A 19,890-nucleotide genomic window follows, 5' to 3' on the forward strand; every position below is an offset into this window, starting at 1 on the left:
GGTGTTTCACTGCTCAGAGTATTGGTGAACTCTTTGTGCTTCCCAAAAACCAGTATAATTACCTGGAGTTAGTGTGTGACAGTTTACCTGAGGCATTCGACAAGTGTGGGGCTACGGTTTTTATGCAGGACGGTGCACCATGTCAGACCGCCAAATCTGTAGTTCATTGGCTTAAGGAAGTGAGGTTCTTTAATGACTGGTCAAGCAATTCCCCAGACAAAAACCCAATTGAGAACCTCTGGTCAATAGTGAAATGAAGTTTACTGGGCAAGGATATCAGTTCCACTCTGCAGCCGGAGGCTGCTCTACATGAGGCATGGAATAATGTACCTCAAACCCTCAAGAATTTATGTGAGTCTTCCTACAAGGCATGATTAAGCGTAAAGGACGCAGACCAAGTATTAAAACCTCAGTAAGTGTACAAATATATATATTATAATCTTTCATTGTATGTGTTTGTGTTTTGGTACGTGTGTGTGGGAGGGGCGGCATAATGCCGTGACTAGCACTGTAAACTCACCTGGTCGGCACCATGGTGGTAGCTCCAGGGTCACCTGAACCTGAACAAGGTAGTGGTGACTCCAGGCTCACCTGGCCAGGATGTTGGTGACTTCAGGCTTACCTGACCAGGGTGGTAGTGGTGGTAGTGGTAGTGGTGGTAGTGGTAGTGGTGGTAGTGGTAGTGGTGGTAGTGGTGGTGGTGATAAACGCTACATTTTACCTCTCATTGAAGCCCAAGACATGACCGTGTATTGTTCTGTGCCAGGTAGCTGACAGGTACAGCATTCGTATGCTCGCTCCTGCCCTGTGGCACGGGGTAGTGATTGCATGGAGATGTGGGAGTGTAGTTGTGGTGGTACGGAGGAGATTATGGTAGTAGTTGTACGTTGTTGTGATGTAGGTAGGTTGTCTTGGTGATTGTAGGTTGTGTTGATGGTGGTGGAGGTGTCAGTTAAAAGTTGTAGTAGTGGTGCTCGTAGAGTATAGTCCTGGTGGTGGTCATGGCGGCCAGCGGGCTGCCAGCAGCAGCAGCCAAGTTGACCAGACAAGCACCAGAGGAGCCTGGCCTAAGGCCGGGCTCTGGGAGTAGAAAAAAATTCTAAACTCATCGAAAATATATCAGAGGTATATCCGGTACCCATCCCACCCTACCCTTCCCTATCCCGTCCCACCCTACCCTTCCCTATCCCGTCCTACTCTTACCCAACCATTCTTGCATTACCCACCCCTACCGCTTGTGTGTGTGTGTTAGTTACCATTTTGTCCTAGGCACATGTCGATTAGACACTTGGCCTGTGTGCATGTGTGTGTGCATGTGTTAGTTACCATTTGTGTGTAGTGTGTGTGTGTGTGTGTGTGTGTGTGTGTGTGTGAGAGAGAGAGAGAGAGAGAGAGAGAGAGAGAGAGAGAGAGAGAGAGAGAGAGAGAGAGAGAGAGAGAGAGAGAGAGAAATTTACAGCTCACAATCATAAGTATAATAGGGAAGACCCCCGTGTACAATAATTAACTATAAATTACAATTATTAGCGACCCTCGCAGCTGTTCAGGAATAATGTCCTTACCTCAACTGGCGGTGTGCATGACGTTATCGACGGTCTTAGTAGAGATGGCCTTCGCTGAGATGTCTTCACTAGCTGGCTTCACTGTGTCGTTAACAATTGTTCCTGTTGGAACTGTCTCCGTTGGAAGATCACACACACACACACACACACACACACACACACACACACACACACACACACACACACACACACACACACACACACACACACACACACACACACAAAGTGCAAAGGTTTGCAACAAGACTAGTCCTAGAGCTAAGGGGATTGTCCTACGTTGAAAGGTTAAGGGAAATTGGCCTGACGACACTGGAGGACAGGAGGGTCAGGGGAGACATGATAACAACATATAAAATACTGCGTGGAATAGACAAGGTGGACAAAGACAGGATGTTCCAGAGATGGGACACAGAAACAAGGGGTCACACTTGGAAGTTGAAGACTCAGATGAGCCACAGGGATGTTAGGAAGTATTTCTTCAGTCAGAGAGTTGTCATGAAGTGGAATAGCCTAGAAAGTGACGTATTGAGGCGGGATCCATACATAGTTTTAAGACGAGGTATGATAAAGCTCATGGAACAGAGAGAGAGAGAGGACCTAGTAGAAATCAGTGAAGAGGCAGGGCCAGGAGCTTTGAATCGACCCCTGCAATCACAACTAGGCGAGTACACACACGTCTCCTTGCATCCTCAGGAGGTAATGTTTACAAGGAGCGGTCCTGTCCTGGGTGAGCGACATTTGGCACGTCATGGTATAACTGATGAGCAATGTGACTAGCACTACTAATACTGGCAACTATGTGCCGCAAATCGTTGTCTATTACTAAGTCACTGACTGGTACAGGTGACTTAACTGGTAAGTTGTTGTCCTCCTTGGTCAGGAACTTAATAATACTATGACAAAAAAGATTTTTGAAAATTAGTAACAGAAGTGAGTTTTGATTTAAATGTTTGGATTGCTCGTTCTTGACTGATGGTCTAGTTGAATGGCACATTTTCTTGAACAAGTCTGTCAAGGAAGCTGCGATAGAGGATAATTTTTTGATTAATGATTTGTAGAATCCTGCAAAGCTAACAAACGATCTTACGGCTTCTGCAGTCTGTGGCTTGGGGAAATTACAGATGGCAGCTACTTTGGTCAGTCATAACCCCCTCTAGGAGTGATTATGTGACCAAGAAATTATCTATGATTTCAGAAATTGACACCTAGAAAGCCTGATCTTTAGGTTAGCATAAACTAGTTTCTTCAGTACCACGTCCAGTCTTCAGAGATGTCTTCATGTTGTGAGACATGACAATCACATCTAAGTACACCATTAGAGTCATACCACTGACTTAGAAATGTAATGAGACTTGACCTTAACCCAGATGCCATTCTGAGGAAGTAATAATAACCTGTACGGATGGAAAAGGCTGTTAACTCTTGGCTGTCCTCTTGAAGAGCGACTTACTAAAACCTCTGTAACAAGTTGAGTACTGAAAAACTGTCACCGATTGTCCAAAACTCAGAATAGGCAGTGGAAAACGGTCTAGGATCATGTTTGCATTGAGTTGGTGAAAGTCAATGACGAACACAAGAATCAGTGGCGCATTCTATGAGGAATTGCACAGAGCGACAACCTTGCCATCCAGCATCTTGGCGATAAGTTCCTTGGCAAATGCGCACCAAGTATGTAGAAGTCTGTAAGCAGTAGATTTGTTCCTGGCTAATGTCGCATAAAACAAAATCATAAAGTAACCCCATTATAACATGTAATAGATAAGCATTCATTCTAAGACTACCAAGTTTCACTTTTCCATTAATATTTACCAAAAAATATGAGTTTACAACACAATCATCAAATAGTCAAATATAAAAAAAAATGACTTTGAAAGGCATGTAAGGAAAAAATGTGAACTGGTACTCACCAAGACCAGCAGACACACAAGGGTTGTGCTGAAGGATTACTTGATATGAGGAGAGGATGGCGCAGAATGGTCAAGGTCACATTCCACATCTCTTGTAGGAGGCAGGGTAACATCAAGAGAAGGCACATGCAAGTAGCTGTCATCTTCAGACAATACCAGTGGAAAGGGTGTAGAGGTTGAATGTTCACCTAGAGTGGGGCTGGATGTGGGTGGAGACTTAAGTATCTGCAACATGGAAGACTGCTTAGCCATTCATTGCTTCTGAGTATGCATTATGTAGGCACTAAGGGCATTGCTCACACCACATTTAAACTTTAGACTCCTTTCCAGGCGAGTCAGTGTTCATGGCGAATTTGGAAAGCTTTTCATCGTGTACAAATGATTCCCAAGCCTCTTCGTAGTCATATCCTTTACATCAAGGCACACTTCATCCTCTTCCCCCTCCTCTTCTTTTTTAACTGTAGAAATCTCAGTGACATCATCAGCACTTAATTCTTCGTTATGGGATTTAATAAGCTCCAATATATCTTCTTGAGGGTCTGAGAAACCTCCCACCTTTCGTCTGAGCTCAAGTTCTCTCACACTCGTTGACAATCTCGGGAAGCCCTTGAAATTCTTACCACAGTCCTCCCAAATGTGCTTCAAGCACCATTCAAGGTAAAAACTTTACTTCGGTCCATGAAGCCTTAATGTTCTTTTATTGTATCCTTCGCGTTATAGGACTCCCACACTCACGAACTGTTGAGTAGTAGGTCTTGAATGTTAAAATAGCTCTATCATCAAGAGGCTGGATCAACGATGTTGTGTTTGATGGAACGAACAATATGCTGGCATTTGGGTTGACATGTTCAAAGTGCTTAGGGTGTCCAGGGGTATTGTCAGGGATGAACAAGACTTTAAAGGAAGTCTAATGACGAAGTGATGTATGAACCAAACTATAAAAACTTGGCCTGTCACCCATCCCTTCTTGTTTGTAGCCTAGTGTTCAGGCATCATGTTCTTGCAATACATGTGGGTTGAGGGTATGGTACACTAGCATCAGTTTACACTTGAAATCTCGTGCAGCATTACTGCACAGTAGGACACTGAGCCTGTCCTTCGCTGCTTTGAATCCACCTGCAACCTTTTCCTCCCTAGATATGTATGTCTTAAATGACTCGTTTCTTATAAAAACCTGTCTCATCTGCATACAAAACTTAGGACGGTAGTCATCAGGAAATATTCCAGCAAGATGATGATCAGCACCTGCAGTATCTCTTTGCACTTTAATGTTGTGCAGATTTTGATGCTCAAGGAATTTGTCAAACCAGCCTTTACTTGCCATGAAGGGCTCCCGTGCATCACTTTTCTCTTGTGTAAAGTGACTGATGATAAATTTCCAGAGCCATACTCTGATTCAGGATGAGCAGAGATGCATTTTCCTTTGGTTCTGGCCCTTCACCCACACTGCCAGCATTCTCTTCATCTCCAACAATGGGTTACTTTAGCATTAAGTGGCATAGAGAACTTTCAGCATTCTTCTTAATGGAACGAATAGTTGACTCGCTAACATTGAATACATGATTCAAAATCTCCAACTTCATCGCCATTGTTAGAGAAGACCTCTTGCGGTTCTTCTGTGGATCAGTGACAGGGCTAGGAGGTGATTTGGTAAGATGCTGAGATGCCATAATGATACCTGCAATGGAAGCACCCGGGAATGTCTTACATAGATCCAGAGATGCGAACACTTCAGTAAATAAAGCGTATCTGTTGTTTTGATGATGTAGAGGTTCACTCCCACAATGCCTCACGCAGTGACATGCAAAAAAGTGCACAGTGACCACCTGCCGCCCTCCCCCATAAAAACAAATTTGAGCTTTCAGCAAATTCCTGTTAGAAACAGGGTCTCTGCATGTAAGTGAAATCGCACATAGTGAGCCTACACAAAGTGAAGGGCTGGCATATATGGGCCTGGTATATGATGTAATATTAGGTTTGTAGGCCACATCTTTTCTCTAGATGAAGCTGTTGCTACTTGCGGTAGTCCAACTGCATTGGGAAAACCTGTAGGTGATAGGTGTTTCTCTTTCACTGGTGGGATAGATAGACTCTCGGAAGAGTGCTCATCATTCCCCCCGCTACTGTGGAAACAACACCAACCCAGTGATCGGATGGGAGCTCATCCTCAACCAGAAAAGGATACCATAGGGTACAAGATCCACCAGCTTGGTGTTAGTCTTGAGGTGGAAACTACTGCAAGTAACATTTGTGACTAAAAGATGAACTTCACCATCTTGTAGAACATACGGTGATAGTTCTAGGAACAAACCCCTTATATTGCACGAGTAACTATTAACAACGACATGACCACTTTTCATTACACTCGAGATAGTTACAACAGACTGTACACGTATCAGTAGATGACTCATACTCTTCTCACGAATTTGTCGTGCCAGCTATTAGGACATGCATAAGTTCACCCAGCTTGATGGTGGCGTACTGGACCAAGGCGTTGAAAAATTTACCTAGCGTCCCGGGAGGCTGGTTAAATATCTCGGGTTCGATCCCTGACTAGTCGCAGTATTGTTATTTGCTTTAAAGCCACTCGTTTCGTGCATGCATTAATATGCGTACTACTGCTCGTGAGACTGGTATCCCAAACGGAAGGAGAATGGAATTTGTTCCTGTAGTTATCCACAGTCACAAATGTGCTGGCGTCAGGAGTGGCATGCCCAGTGTAGTTACTGGGCACCTGACGTTTGTAGAATGATGGCGTAGTGGACTAAGGCGTCGTGGACTAAGGATATGTAATGTTCGATCTCCGGCAAGTCGCAATATTGTTGTTTGATATATATGTGTGTGTGTTTTATATATAATGTCGTGCCGAATAGGTAAAATGCGATTTTGGCTTAAATAGCAACACTCTTTTTGCCGAATAAGGCAAGCGAAAATTTGTGTATGCAATAATTTCACAAAAATCATTCTGAACCCAACGAAAAAAATATATTTTATTGTGTTTGTTTATTATTAAATTATTGCAAACTTATCTAAAATATATTTAGTTGGATTAGGCTAAATTAATTGCGCTTGTTATAATAGTTTTCTAAGGTTCTTTTGGTATAAAATTATTAATTTTTGCATTAAAAGAAATGAAAAATATATCTTTAAACGTATAAGAGAAAATTTTAGAAAGGACTTAATTTTAAATAAGTTCTTGCTAATTGACCAGTTTTACCTATTTAACACGACATTTTATATATATATATATATATATATATATATATATATATATATATATATATATATATATATATATATATATATATAGAGAGAGAGAGAGAGAGAGAGAGAGAGAGAAAAAATATGTATATAAATATATATATGCAAAACAACCACTCTGAAAGGATAGAGAAATTCCAAGCGCTTTCGTGACTACTCACATTATCAAGGAACTGTTTACTGTGATCTTATTGCATAAATATATATATATATATATATATATATATATATATATATATATATATATATAAATTATATATATTATATATATAGAAATATATATATATATATATATATATATATATATATATATATATATATATATATATATATATATATATATATATATATATATATATATATATATATATATATGTCGTGCCGAATAGGCTGAACTTGCGATCTTGGCTTAAATAGCAACGCTCATCTTTCCATATAGGACAAGCAAAAATTTGTGTATGCAATAATTTCGCCAAAATCATTCTGAACCTAACGAAAAAAAATATATTTCACTGTGTATGTTTAGTATTAAATTATTGTAAACAAATCTAAAATATATTTAGTTGGGTTAGGCTAAAATAAATTGCTCTTGTTATAATAAGGTTAGGTAAGTTTTCTAAGATTCTTTTGGTGCAAAATTAAAAATTATTACATCAACCATAATGAAAAAAATATATCTTTAAACGTATAAGAGAAAATTTCAGAAAGGACTTAATTTTAAATGAGTTCTTCCTAATTGACCAGTTCTACATATTCGGCACGACATATATATATATATATATATATATATATATATATATATATATATATATATATATATATATATATATATATATATATATATATATATATATATATTATATATATAGAAATATATATATATATATATATATGTGTGTGTGTGTGTGTGTGTGTGTGTGTGTGTGTGTGTGTGTTACACGGACCTAGGGAAGGGATGGTTATAGGTGGTGTTGCCTGGGCAGCCAGCGGCCGCACTTCCTGCTGCTGTGGTGTGATTGGCCAGTGGGGCATCAAATGTGCTGAAGGGGAAGTGGGTGTTAGTTTGGTTGGTAGGGGGAGGGTATTGCGTCACTACGGAAGACTCTGTCACCCCACCACTACCTGCCTAGATAAACCCTTTTCTCTCTCTCTCTGTTTATATACTCAGTGATTTTACAAGATTAGTATACGAGTTCCTACCTTTATTTATAAGTTAAAACCTGTTAACTACCTCATCTCATTTGAAAGCCTTTGTGTTGTTATAATTCATAAAAATATGGAAGAGAATAAAGTTGGAACAGTCTATAGGCGAGCGATTTCATTTCATGTTCCAGACTCGAGTCATTCCAGGAATGAATGATCTCAGATGAAGTGGTGTTCTCGAGAAGTGTACAGCCAGAGTGTAGTTGCTGTTCGCTTCCCGTCTTGTTGTGTAGAAGCTGTCTTCTCACTGATCACCAAGTGGAGCCCAGTGTGGTACCTTATTAACATTGGCTTTGTACATAACGGTAAGGACACTCACTTACCTCCTATGTTGAAGGCCATGCTGAAATGACAGATGTATCCAAGCTGGCTTTCAGCTGATAAATAAGTCGTCTTGCTCTGTTCTCTATTCTGTCAAGAAGTAGCAGGTGAGACGGGGAGGTGCAGGCAATCCAAGAAAGTGGAACATACTCAGAGTGTGAGCATACTTGTTCCTCTACTGTCGAGCAGATGCTATGTACGTCTCAGTTGCTGTATCTCGTATCTGTTCTGCAGTAGACGCTGTAAGAATCTCTCTCTCTCTCTCTCTCTCTCTCTCTCTCTCTCCTTTCCCTCCCCATTACATCCTTTCCTGACTACCTTCCACCCCCTATGTAACCCCTTTCTCTCTGCCTCTACTAGCCTCCTTCAGGCCCTCCTTGCATGTTTCCCCTATATCATTCTTTTTTCCTCTCCTCCTTGCCTTCCTGCCTACCTGCTTGCATACCTTCCTGCCTACCTACCTGCTTGCATGCCTTCCTGCCTACCTACCTGCTTGCATGCCTTCCTGCCTACCTGCTTACATGCCTTCCTGCCTACCTGCTTGCATGCCTTCCTGCCTACCTGCTTACATGCCTGCCTGCCTGCCTTCCTGCTTACATGCCTTCCTGCCTACCTGCTTGCATGCCTTCCTGCCTACCTGCTTACATGCCTGCCTGCCTGCCTTCCTGCTTGCATGCCTTCCTGCCTACCTGCTTACATGCCTGCCTGCCTGCCTACCTGTTTGCATGCCTTCCTGCCTACCTGCTTGCATGCCTGCCTACCTACCTGCTTACATGCCTGCCTGCCTACCTGCTTGCATGCCTTCCTGCCTACCTGCTTACATGCCTGCCTGCCTGCCTACCTGCTTGCATGCCTTCCTGCCTACCTGCTTGCATGCCTTCCTGCCTACCTGCTTGCATGCCTTCCTGCCTACCTGCTTACATGCCTGCCTACCTGCCTTCCTGCCTACCTGCTTACATGCCTGCCTGCCTGCCTTCCTGCTTGCATGCCTGCCTGCCTACCTGCTTGCATGCCTTCCTGCCTACCTTCTTGCATGCCTTCCTGCCTACCTGCTTACATGCCTGCCTGCCTGCCTACCTGCTTACATGCCTGCCTGCCTGCCTGCCTACCTGCTTACATGCCTGCCTGCCTGCCTACCTGTTTGCATGCCTTCCTGCCTACCTGCTTGCATGCCTGCCTGCCTACCTGCTTGCATGCCTTCCTGCCTACCTGCTTGCATGCCTGCCTGCCTACCTGCTTACATGCCTGCCTGCCTGCCTACCTGCTTACATGCCTGCCTGCCTGCCTACCTGCTTGCATGCCTTCCTGCCTACCTGCTTACATGCCTGCCTGCCTGCCTTCCTGCTTGCATGCCTGCCTGCCTACCTGCTTGCATGCCTTCCTGCCTACCTGCTTACATGCCTGCCTGCCTGCCTACCTGCTTGCATGCCTGCCTGCCTACCTGCTTGCATGCCTGCCTGCCTACCTGCTTGCATGCCTGCCTGCCTACCTGCTTGCATGCCTGCCTGCCTACCTGCTTGCATGCCTGCCTGCCTACCTGCTTGCATGCCTGCCTGCCTACCTGCTTGCATGCCTGCCTGCCTACCTGCTTGCATGCCTGCCTGCCTACCTGCTTGCATGCCTGCCTGCCTGCCTGCCTGCTTGCATGCCTGCCTGCCTTCCTGCCTTCGTCAGAACGTGCAGTTAGTGTTACAAGGTTGGCCTCGCCGGTACTAGTAATAATCACAGGCAGATCATATTAAAAAAAATATCGAATATCAGGCGACAGTGCGTCACACGTGGTGCGAAACACGTATCCAGACGTAACGTGCACACGAGCACACATTTTCTCTTTCTCTCTCTCACTCATTCTCTCATTCTCTCTCATTCTCTCTCTCATTCTCTCTCATTCTCTCTCTCATTCTCTCTCATTCTCTCTCATTCTCTCTCATTCTCTCTCTCTCTCTCTCTCTCTCTCTCTCTCTCTCTCTCTCTCTCTCTCTCTCTCTCTCTCTTACATGTCAGTAAGGGCTCCTCATTTAACCATTTTTTTACACTTTCCAGTTTTACAAACTATGAGTTATCGTACATCTGCTCATTTCAAAACCCAGCCCTATCTAAGGTATACGGCCACCCCCAGGATGCCACCTGTAGCAGTCGACTAACACCCAGGCACTTTCTTACTGCTAAGTGAATAGGGGCAGCAGATGTAAGGAAACATGCTTAACGTTTCCACCCGTGCCAGGCATCGAGCCACAGTCCCTCAGTATGAGAGTTGAGGGCGCTACCAACCGGACCACTGGACACCTAATGTAGGCTTTTCATATCTTACCTACAGCTAGTCTGTTTCTGCGCTTGCACAAAACAAATGGCCCTGAGCTTTCCTAGGGGATAGGGAATATATTCCTAACCTTTCGAAAATACAAACAGGCAAGTATCTTTGTTCTCGAGAACCATTTGTCACGCCGAGTATAGTTTGCGTGAGTAGCAGTCTTCTTTCACAAGAGATTCTGGAAAGCTGTTAACTTATCATTGCCAAGCCATCTTCCTCCAGAACAATAATAGTTGGCGTGTAGTCAAGGTGTCTCCCAAGCAAGTCACTGTCGACGCGCCCAGGCGTCTTCATTGTGCGCCATTACTACCAGGTATCAGAACAAACCTACCAGTGCCGGATTTAGATGAAGAGATTATGAGGTCCCTCACAATCCTCCGTCCTCACCACCAGAGGAAGATGGAAGAGTGTTTTAAATAAAATTCAGTGAAGCCGAGGATGATGGTATTTAAAATTCCATAGTTCACAATTTCTTCTCTAAAGGACATAAGATGTTATTGTTAAATACCGTAGTGTTTGAGAAAAAAAACATAAATGTTAAATTTAATACTCAAAAACTTTTGCAACAACCGAACTTTGTAAATATTTTGTGGAATAAGCAGGAATTTTTAGGAAAATGAAATTGTAAATTTACTATTATATCCTTTAAAATACATATTAAGAAATAAAGAAACAATAATTTTCAAATACACGAAGACTAAAAAGGCTTTTTTCTAGCCTTCCTCATAGCAAAATAATTCAAAAGTTCATCAAAATTTGTGTAAGTTTGTCAGTTTCAGTGAACATAATGTTCAGTGAGGACGACCTCTCTTGACACATTGTGGCTCTTAATTCATTTTTAATTCTTTTGAGGCTTGAAAGAGACTTCTCTCCAGAGAAGTTAGTGACCATTAAGCTAAGAAATAGCTGCTGATTGCTTCCACATTAGAGAAGGCCATCTATTTTTTTTTTTCCTTGTATATAATTTGATAAAGGTCTGTATAAGACGGTGACTGGTCTTCTGTAGGCCTACGGCTTTATCTCACGTACAAGTATAAGTGCAAAAGTTCATCAGTAAGTTTCAGGTGAAAATTTCTGGGTTATTCTGCCATCAACAGTTCAACACCTTGCTAAATTTCTTATTTAGATGCTGTCAAATAGCAAGGAAGGAAAACATTTGTGCAACATCACTGTACGCAGTAGCTCTTCTTACATTGGCTTCAAGTGCATCTAGTATAGGAATAAAGGATTTTTATCCTACACTTATCTCTTGAAGAGAGTTCATCTAAGCCCTAAGGCATCAGGACCAGATGCACTTCCGTCATTTCCTTGCCGTTTCCTTACTCTTTGTCTCCTTGTGACAGTTCTGTAGTTAACATTTGACAAGGTGGCTTTTGCTTGTTGCTTAAGCTCATCAAAATTTTCTCTGATTTTGCTTGAAAAATCCTGAAGTGAACTGTACAAACATGAGCAATTCCTCAATAATGGCTTTGCTGACCTTGTGAAAATAACCTAGCACACGGGCCCAAAAATGCAGCATGAACACAAATTCCAGTTCTTCCATTTTCTGCAAAAGATTTATTAGCGTGAAGCCTGATATCACTCTTCTCATTAACATCAGAGTACAAATGACTGAGGTTCTCAGTGTTTACACTGCAACTTTCTAAAAATAGCTTCTGTGGTTTTTGCATGTACCGCCCTCCTAGTGTCTGACAAATATTTAGGTATTTTTGACTGAGGTTGTAAAAATTATTTTAGAACTGCCCATCTATTTGTGGAGGTTGAAAAGAAGGTATAAATTTCTTTGATAATGCCCCATAAGTTCACTGTATCAAGGCAGCAATCAACAGCCGAACGGCCTACCAAATTTAAAGAGTGACCAGCGCATAGAATAAATCTTGTAAATTTGTGTTTTCGATGATTTTTTTGCTGCATACCGTTGTACCAAGCAGCTGTGTTGGCAGCATTGTCGTCAGACTACCCTCGATACTCTCTAAAGTCAATTTCAGTCTCAGTAGTGAGATAGTTAAACACTAAATCAGTCACGCTTTCTCCTGAGTGGTCTTTTAGCTCAAGAAAACTTAAAAATCTCTGACATGGTAAACCGTCTTTAGATGATACTTATCTGATAATTTCATTATGTGAAATGTCAGGGATGGAATCTGCTGACAAGCTGAAATGTCCAGCGTTTTTCAAGTCAACCAGAATTGCGTCCTTTCCTGATCCGGAATTAACATATCGATTGATATGAGCAAGTTCTAAAATACCAAGACAATTGCCGTTATTTGGAGATCCAAATTTTCATTGTCTCCTCTGAATGGTAAGACTGGTTCTGCAAGAGTGTATATTACAGCGATAATTCTCTCCATGACATGCCGTCAGTACTGCTCTTCTTCTATTTGTTCCTCTAGTTTTGAAGTTAACTTTTGCCCTTGCTTCTTTGTTAGGTAGATCAACATGACATTCCTGTGCCTCTCTGAGTTTTCGTGAGTTTGGATAAGAGTTTTGCCAGTCATCAAACTCTTAAACAGCTAAAGCTGTAGTGGAAGATTCAAGATTCGGAAAGGGTTTACAAACAGAACAATAAATCTGACCTTTTGAGGGAGAATACACAAGCCACTCTCGGCTAAATGTTTCCCCATTAACTTTTGTTCAATAAGAAAGATCTTTTGTGCAAAACCTGGACTGCTTTTTGTACACTCGCTTGGAATTTGAAAATGGTCCACGACGATGCTGAACTTGAGAGTGGGGCCCCTCTCTACCCAATAGGATACTTCCTCTTGTGATAATTCTGTCCATAAACCAACGTCTGTTACAGTAGATCTATGTTTGGCATCATTTATATCTGTGTCTGGAATAGCTTGGACTTAACAGGTATGAGCTGAAAATTCTGATTATCCACATATTTTCTTGTGGCTCTTTAGTCTCTGCATGTCCGGTAAGTGACTCTTGGATTAGTTCTATATTTGCATTATGAGCCTACATCATGGCTGCTTTCTCATAATCAGCTTGCTGTTTCGCGTCCTGCTTCGCTGTTTCTGTATCAGGGAGGTTTTCTTCTGGTTGAATGCTAGTAGTTGGCTGGATAGCTCCACCACACTGATTTCCTTGTGTTAGTATCAATGGATCTGCGTCACCGCTGACACTTGTTGCTTCTGTCAGTGGCTGATGCAAGAAAGCAGTGATTGATCTTAACTTCTTTACCATATCGTTTTTAAGTATCTTTCTCTTGCGCTTACTAGCATCACTTTCGAATCTTTTACTCATGTTTATATTATAATCTGAAAATTAAAAGTAAAATTAATCTTCAACAGTTATTAGAAAGGAAAATATGAAGGGACGTTCTCACACAATTGGGTCCACTTCAATGAAGAAAAAAAATGAATACATTGCCCCAAAAAAATGAATACATTGCCCAAACATTATACAGAAACTGTATAATGTTTGGGCAATGTATTTTTAATTAAAGAATTTTTCCTTAATGACAATCATATTGCAAAATCTGAATCAAATTTGCTTCCAAAAATCGTTTATAAAATGAGTATGCTTTTTCCTATCGCTAACAAAAACGCTACAAATTAGCGTAGTTTTATTACTAACCTGACTTGTGAGAACGGTAGCGTCGTCTCTGCGGCTCTCCAGATACTTGCACAGCTGTGTTTTCAACTTATCTATCTCACTGCTTTCCTGATATTGCAAAATTAATATAGAAATCAATGCTCGTGTCGAGTTGTTGGCTTAAGACAGTATTACTCTGAAATGGAGTGCAAGGAACAATACTGAAGGGTTGTTTAGAGACTACAGTGTTTTATGACAGCATGTGTAAGAAAGGTCTATGAATGTGTCAAAAATATTATACACCTTGGCCGGGGAGCCCCTAGATTTTGAGTCCTTAGGCTTCAGCCTACCAGGCGTATAGGTAAATCCGGCACTGAAACTCGCTACTTGTTCATCGACAGCTATAGTCCCGTTCTCCAAGATCTGGAAGCAACAGTGTAGGTGCAGCAGTGTGGTATTTTTTTCCTAATGTCATGGAGTTTCCAGGTGAACCCAGGCGTGAAGAGAGGCTCGGAGAAGAATACAAAGCGCTCCCACTAGTCCGTCTTTATTATGAAAATTTAGGATTAGCAATCCTATAGTCGTGTACCACCTATCATCTAGGCCTCAGAGTCTGACTGCAGAAACCGGGCAGCTCTGAGCCATTTGAATATTCTGTGCATGTGGACAAAGAATAGACTAAACTAGACTTTACTGTCAGCTTGAAATGCTTAGACCAGGAAATGCTATTAAACGAGGAACGCCTACTGACAGGTCACTCCTTGATTGATATGACAACCCCGTGCAATAGCTAGATTGAACTTAATGAATGCAATATTAATCGGATAATAATGGGCTGTTTGGCTCTACACAAAGTTTTATTTGAATGAGAATTGGCTATTCAAAACAGTCTTGAATCTGTACAGTTCAAAAAGGGCTGATCGATACTCGATTAGTCTCTGAATCCTGGAACAAAATGTTTACAACAATGACAACTTGGTGCACAGAGAGTTTATATAGTTCTAAGGTCCAGAAATTGCAAGAGATTAGAATTTTTCACATACTGTGACACGGTACAAATAACAGAGTCATTACTTGATGCTTTGTTAAATCACAGTATAACTACATTAGATTACTTGACTAACTCAAGTGAGAAAAGACACATAAATAACAACTATACATCAGAAGGAACAGTGATCCGAGACTTGAATATAACACTGCATTATTGTTTGTTCATGCCACAGTTTACATGGGAACAACTACATTTTTAGAACTCACTACATACTGACATGGAGCAGCTGGCGCTGCATCAGTCGTCTGGTCACAACAGGACGGTATGGTGTCACTAGACGCTACCTCGTCTCTCATGTAATTAACAAGGCTCGTCATCATTACAAATGGATTTCATCGTATTAAATGCGATTCTCTATGTTAACATTCTCTATGTTAACCGCTAGCTATTTCACTAACTCTGTATTTATTCCCACTTAAATGAACTTACGTTGGCCATGCCGATGTCTTCTTGAAATTCGTCAACATTAATTACTTTTGAACCAACCTTAATTTTACGAGAATTTTATACTCTAGTCATATCAGCTGTAGATTGTTACAAGATTTCCTTCACACCCCTAAAAATTCTTTCAGCATTATAAGTCTTTGTTATCACATCGTCTTCGCAATTATAGTTAGGTACCGGAGGTAGGTACAGCAACTCCTTAAGAAGTTTTTATTTAAACCGTAAAGAATAAAATGGGGTGTATTGTCTGCTGAGACATTAAGTGAAAAGCTAATTGGATACTGAGTATCAGGAATATCTTCAACTCCAGTATAGCTGCTTGAATCCAGTACTTTCTTATTGCAGCATTCAGCTAAACTGTTACTGTTTGTGCGATGAGCTATAATAATGCAGGCGGACCTAATACCATCCAGGGGAATCCAACTGCTAGTGAATCTTAGGAAAGATTACCTAATGATCTTTTGACTAATTTTCAGACTTCACTTCAGGGGAAATAAGTACGTATTTGTGCGCGATAACTGACAATTTCTTGTGATATTGCGAATTAGATCCCATTTCAATTAAGACTATGAACACACCTGCTATTATTGATCTTATATAGGGTACACAATTTGTCTAGAACTCCATTTCAAAATTCTTCACCATTGAATGAAATAATAGCAGGTGTTTCCATAGTCTTAATTGAAATGGGATCTAATTCGCAATATCACAAGAAATTGTCAGTTATCGCGCACAAATACGTACTTATTTCCCCTGAAGTGAAGTCTGAAAATTAGTCAAAAGATCATTAGGTAATCTTTCCTAAGATTCACTAGCAGTTGGATTCCCCTGGATGGTATTAGGTCCGCCTGCATTTCCCTTGTAATGCATACACATGCATTTCTGAACATATACTGTGCGAGACTAATAGTACTTCATACCAGTTTTCTTGATAGAACGATTGTTTCTAGCATTTGCAGCACCTCGGGCATCTTAAATTAGGTATAGGTTGTAACCACTAAGAACCTAAGTATCACTCAGCTGATAAACTACTCAACTAGCAGACCAAGCCTAGTTACCTGATACAATCGTTGACTCGTAACTGATTTTCTTATGGACACTGAAGCTTCGCTGGCAGAGTAACATCTTTGGTCAGGAACTTGATCGCATTAGACCAGATGGGATCTGCTCGTTGAGCTCTTTCCTCCCCTGAAAAGATTATCATTGATAGCGCCTACTGTACATGCCTTGACAAGGCATCAGCTGAAGCACTTTGTTTTCTCAGTGGTATGATTATATTCCTGAATGGTCAAAAACCATTTCGCTAACCTTTCCGTTGGTTGTTTATTCTGAAACATAGGGATAAAAAGCTCATGGTCATACCTGCACTTATAACCTTCCTGTGACCGGTTTCGAGAATCTCCCTGGTGACGCAGCTCTGCCTGGGGCCAGACTTGTGTGTTGCTTGCCTGGTCAACTTGACACTAATACTGGTAAAGGATATCATGGAAGTGCCCGAGAGCCCAAACAATAGGTAATATTTCCTATTCAGTTATTATATAGTTCTTTATAGTTTTAGCTACAAGTCTACTAACAAATAATTTATCATATACACTTTGCGCTAGGACTGCACCTGACCCAACGGGACAAACATCAGTTTTTAAAACGAAAGGCTTCTCAAAATAAAGAAACTTGAGAATATGAGTAGAAGTTAATTTTAGCTTAAGAGGTTGATGTGCTTTTTCATGAAAATGTAGAAATGAGCAGCTTGTGGGGTTGTGGGCTTGTGGGGTTGTGGGGTTGTGGGCTTGTGGGGTTGTGGGCTTGTGGGGTTGTGGGCTTGTGGGCTTGTGGGGTTGTGGGGTTGTGGGCTTGTGGGGTTGTGGGCTTGTGGGGTTGTGGGCTTGTGGGCTTGTGGGGTTGTGGGCTTGTGGGCTTGTGGGCTTGTGGGCTTGTGGGCTTGTGGGCTTGTGGGCTTGTGGGGCTTGTGGGCTTGTGGGGCTTGTGGGGTTGTGGGCTTGTGGGGTTGTGGGCTTGTGGGCTTGTGGGGTTGTGGGCTTGTGGGGTTGTGGGCTTGTGGGGTTGTGGGCTTGTGGGGTTGGGAAGCTCTGAACAGCTGTTATTTTACTCTGGTCTGTTGTAATCCTTTAAGTGGCAAAATAATTTGATTTCTGACTTGAAAAACTTGCATTTTTATATATTTATTTTTAGATTAGCTTAAAGTACTCTAATCAGTACTTTAATCTCTCAAGATTCTATTGCACATCTTTTGGCGTGACGAGCAAATCATCCAGATAAACCATTAGATTGTTGCCTATAAGAATCACGAATTATGTTTGTCACGAACCTTCAAAACGTTAGATGTAAATTTTGAGAGAGCAGTGGCGTCCTGTATGATCATTTTCTCACAAAGTGGGTCCTGCCAGAACCACTATTGAGAAGACCTTGTTATACTATGTAGTTTTAGCAAGTCACTACTGACTGGCAGTGGAAAACGATGTGGGGGTCGTTTTTTTTTTAATTTAATTTTGCGATGATCTACTAATAACAAGGTGAGAAGTATAGTTTTGGGCACGAAGATCAGTGGAGCATTCCACAGTGAATTGCTACCATCATTATGTATCTGTTTCACTGGTTCTTCTGGAATGTGGTAGTCTGTATGCAGGTATATACATAATACTCGTAAATGGTTCCTATGGATGCGTTTTTTTTTTTTACCTGTTAATGCTACGGCTCTTTGTTTAACACGCGCAGTAGGACCTTAATTTAACTCTGAAAATCCGCAAGAGACAGACGTTTTCTTTACCAGGATAGAAGGATTCTCCTGCAAGGCTATACGCGTGGATGCTGTCAGGACCACGTTTTTCTTTATCTACTAGGATATGGGAATTCTTTTGTAGGACTGCACACGTAGATGCTGTTAGGACTGCAGGAGTTAGTGTCGGCAATGTTACATTAATGGTAATGGTGGTAGACCTGGAATTGTTAGTGGTGGTAAGTGTGACGATGACAGCTGAACTACGGTGAGTGATGGTGATGGTGGTAGTGATGGTTGCGAGGTATGGTAGCTATTGTGGATGGGGGAACCCTACAATAATGAGAAGGCCACACCGCAGGTAGGCTTAGGGTGGGTTGGCTGTCTACACGTTCTCCTCACACGCTTTATGATCCCAGGCCTCACAATGCCACTCTCAAAATGAAAGATGTCGCGCTGTGAGAGGTAAGTAGGCCTAAAGAGGTAGGGGACTATTCAACAAAATCATGGACACTCGCAGTGTGCTGCTACCCTATTCTATATGATAGTTCCACAATGGGAGCTTCCCTAGTGTGTTGGTATGCTATTCTGTATGATAATTATTTATTGAAAACACCCGCAATGCGTTGCTACTGTATTCTCCATGATAGTTACACCGTGGGAATAAAAGCTAGCCATTTAATGAGTCACCATCTTAGAAGGTGATAGCGACAGTCAAGGTACCTTTCAAGGTGTTATCACAGTGGAGGGCGACAAGTGTCAGTCATATTAGGGTGTGCCGTCAAGATGTCAGGCTTGTTGTCCTAGCTGATCCAGTACAAGTCACCCTACACTTTCTACTCCCTCTTCACGTAGCAGTGAATAGGTGCCTGGCTACTACATCCTGGGGATGGGGGATGATACATCAGAACATGAGCTGCGGTAGTGTATCTTAGCCTTAAACAAAATAAACAAGAAAGTACACAAGAACGTTATTAACCTGTTCAAATCATAGACACCAAGGACCATGCATACAGACCGTAAATCATAGACACCAAGGACCATGCATACAGACCGTAAATCATAGACACCAAGGACCATGCTTACAGACCGTAAATCATAGACACCAAGGACCATGCTTACAGACCGTAAAGCATACACACCAAGGACCATGCTTACAGACCATAAATCCCAAACGTTGAAGACCACCCATACAGACCATTAATCCTACTAAATCAGATGATCAGGTTTAAAAAATCCTACTCGAAATTCGTTTATTAGTCTTACTGGGAATGGTGTTAGTGATCTTACTGTGAGTGGTGTTAGTAGTCTTACTGGGAGTGGTGTTAGTAGTTTTACTGGGAGTGGTGTTAGTAGTCTTACTGTGAGTGGTGTTAGTGATCTTACTGTGAGTGATGTTAGTAGTCTTACTGGGAGTGGTGTTAGTAGTCTTACTGGGAGAGGTGTTAGCAGTCTTACTGGGAGTGGTGTTAGTAGTCTTACTGGGAGTGGTGTTAGTAGTCTTACTGGGAGTGGTGTTAGTCTTACTGGGAGTGGTGTTACTAGTCTTACTTAGAGTG

General features: G+C 41.7%; 1 protein-coding gene across 1 annotated transcript in view; it reads left to right on the forward strand.

Annotated features, from left to right (window-relative positions):
- Window positions 1–19,890, forward strand: part of Pi3K21B (phosphatidylinositol 3-kinase regulatory subunit alpha) — a 457,363-nt gene that overhangs the window by 283,894 nt on the left and 153,579 nt on the right. The window lies entirely within an intron of this gene.

This window comes from Cherax quadricarinatus, chromosome 8 (genome assembly GCF_038502225.1).
Source record: "Cherax quadricarinatus isolate ZL_2023a chromosome 8, ASM3850222v1, whole genome shotgun sequence".
Taxonomy (NCBI): domain Eukaryota; kingdom Metazoa; phylum Arthropoda; class Malacostraca; order Decapoda; family Parastacidae; genus Cherax; species Cherax quadricarinatus.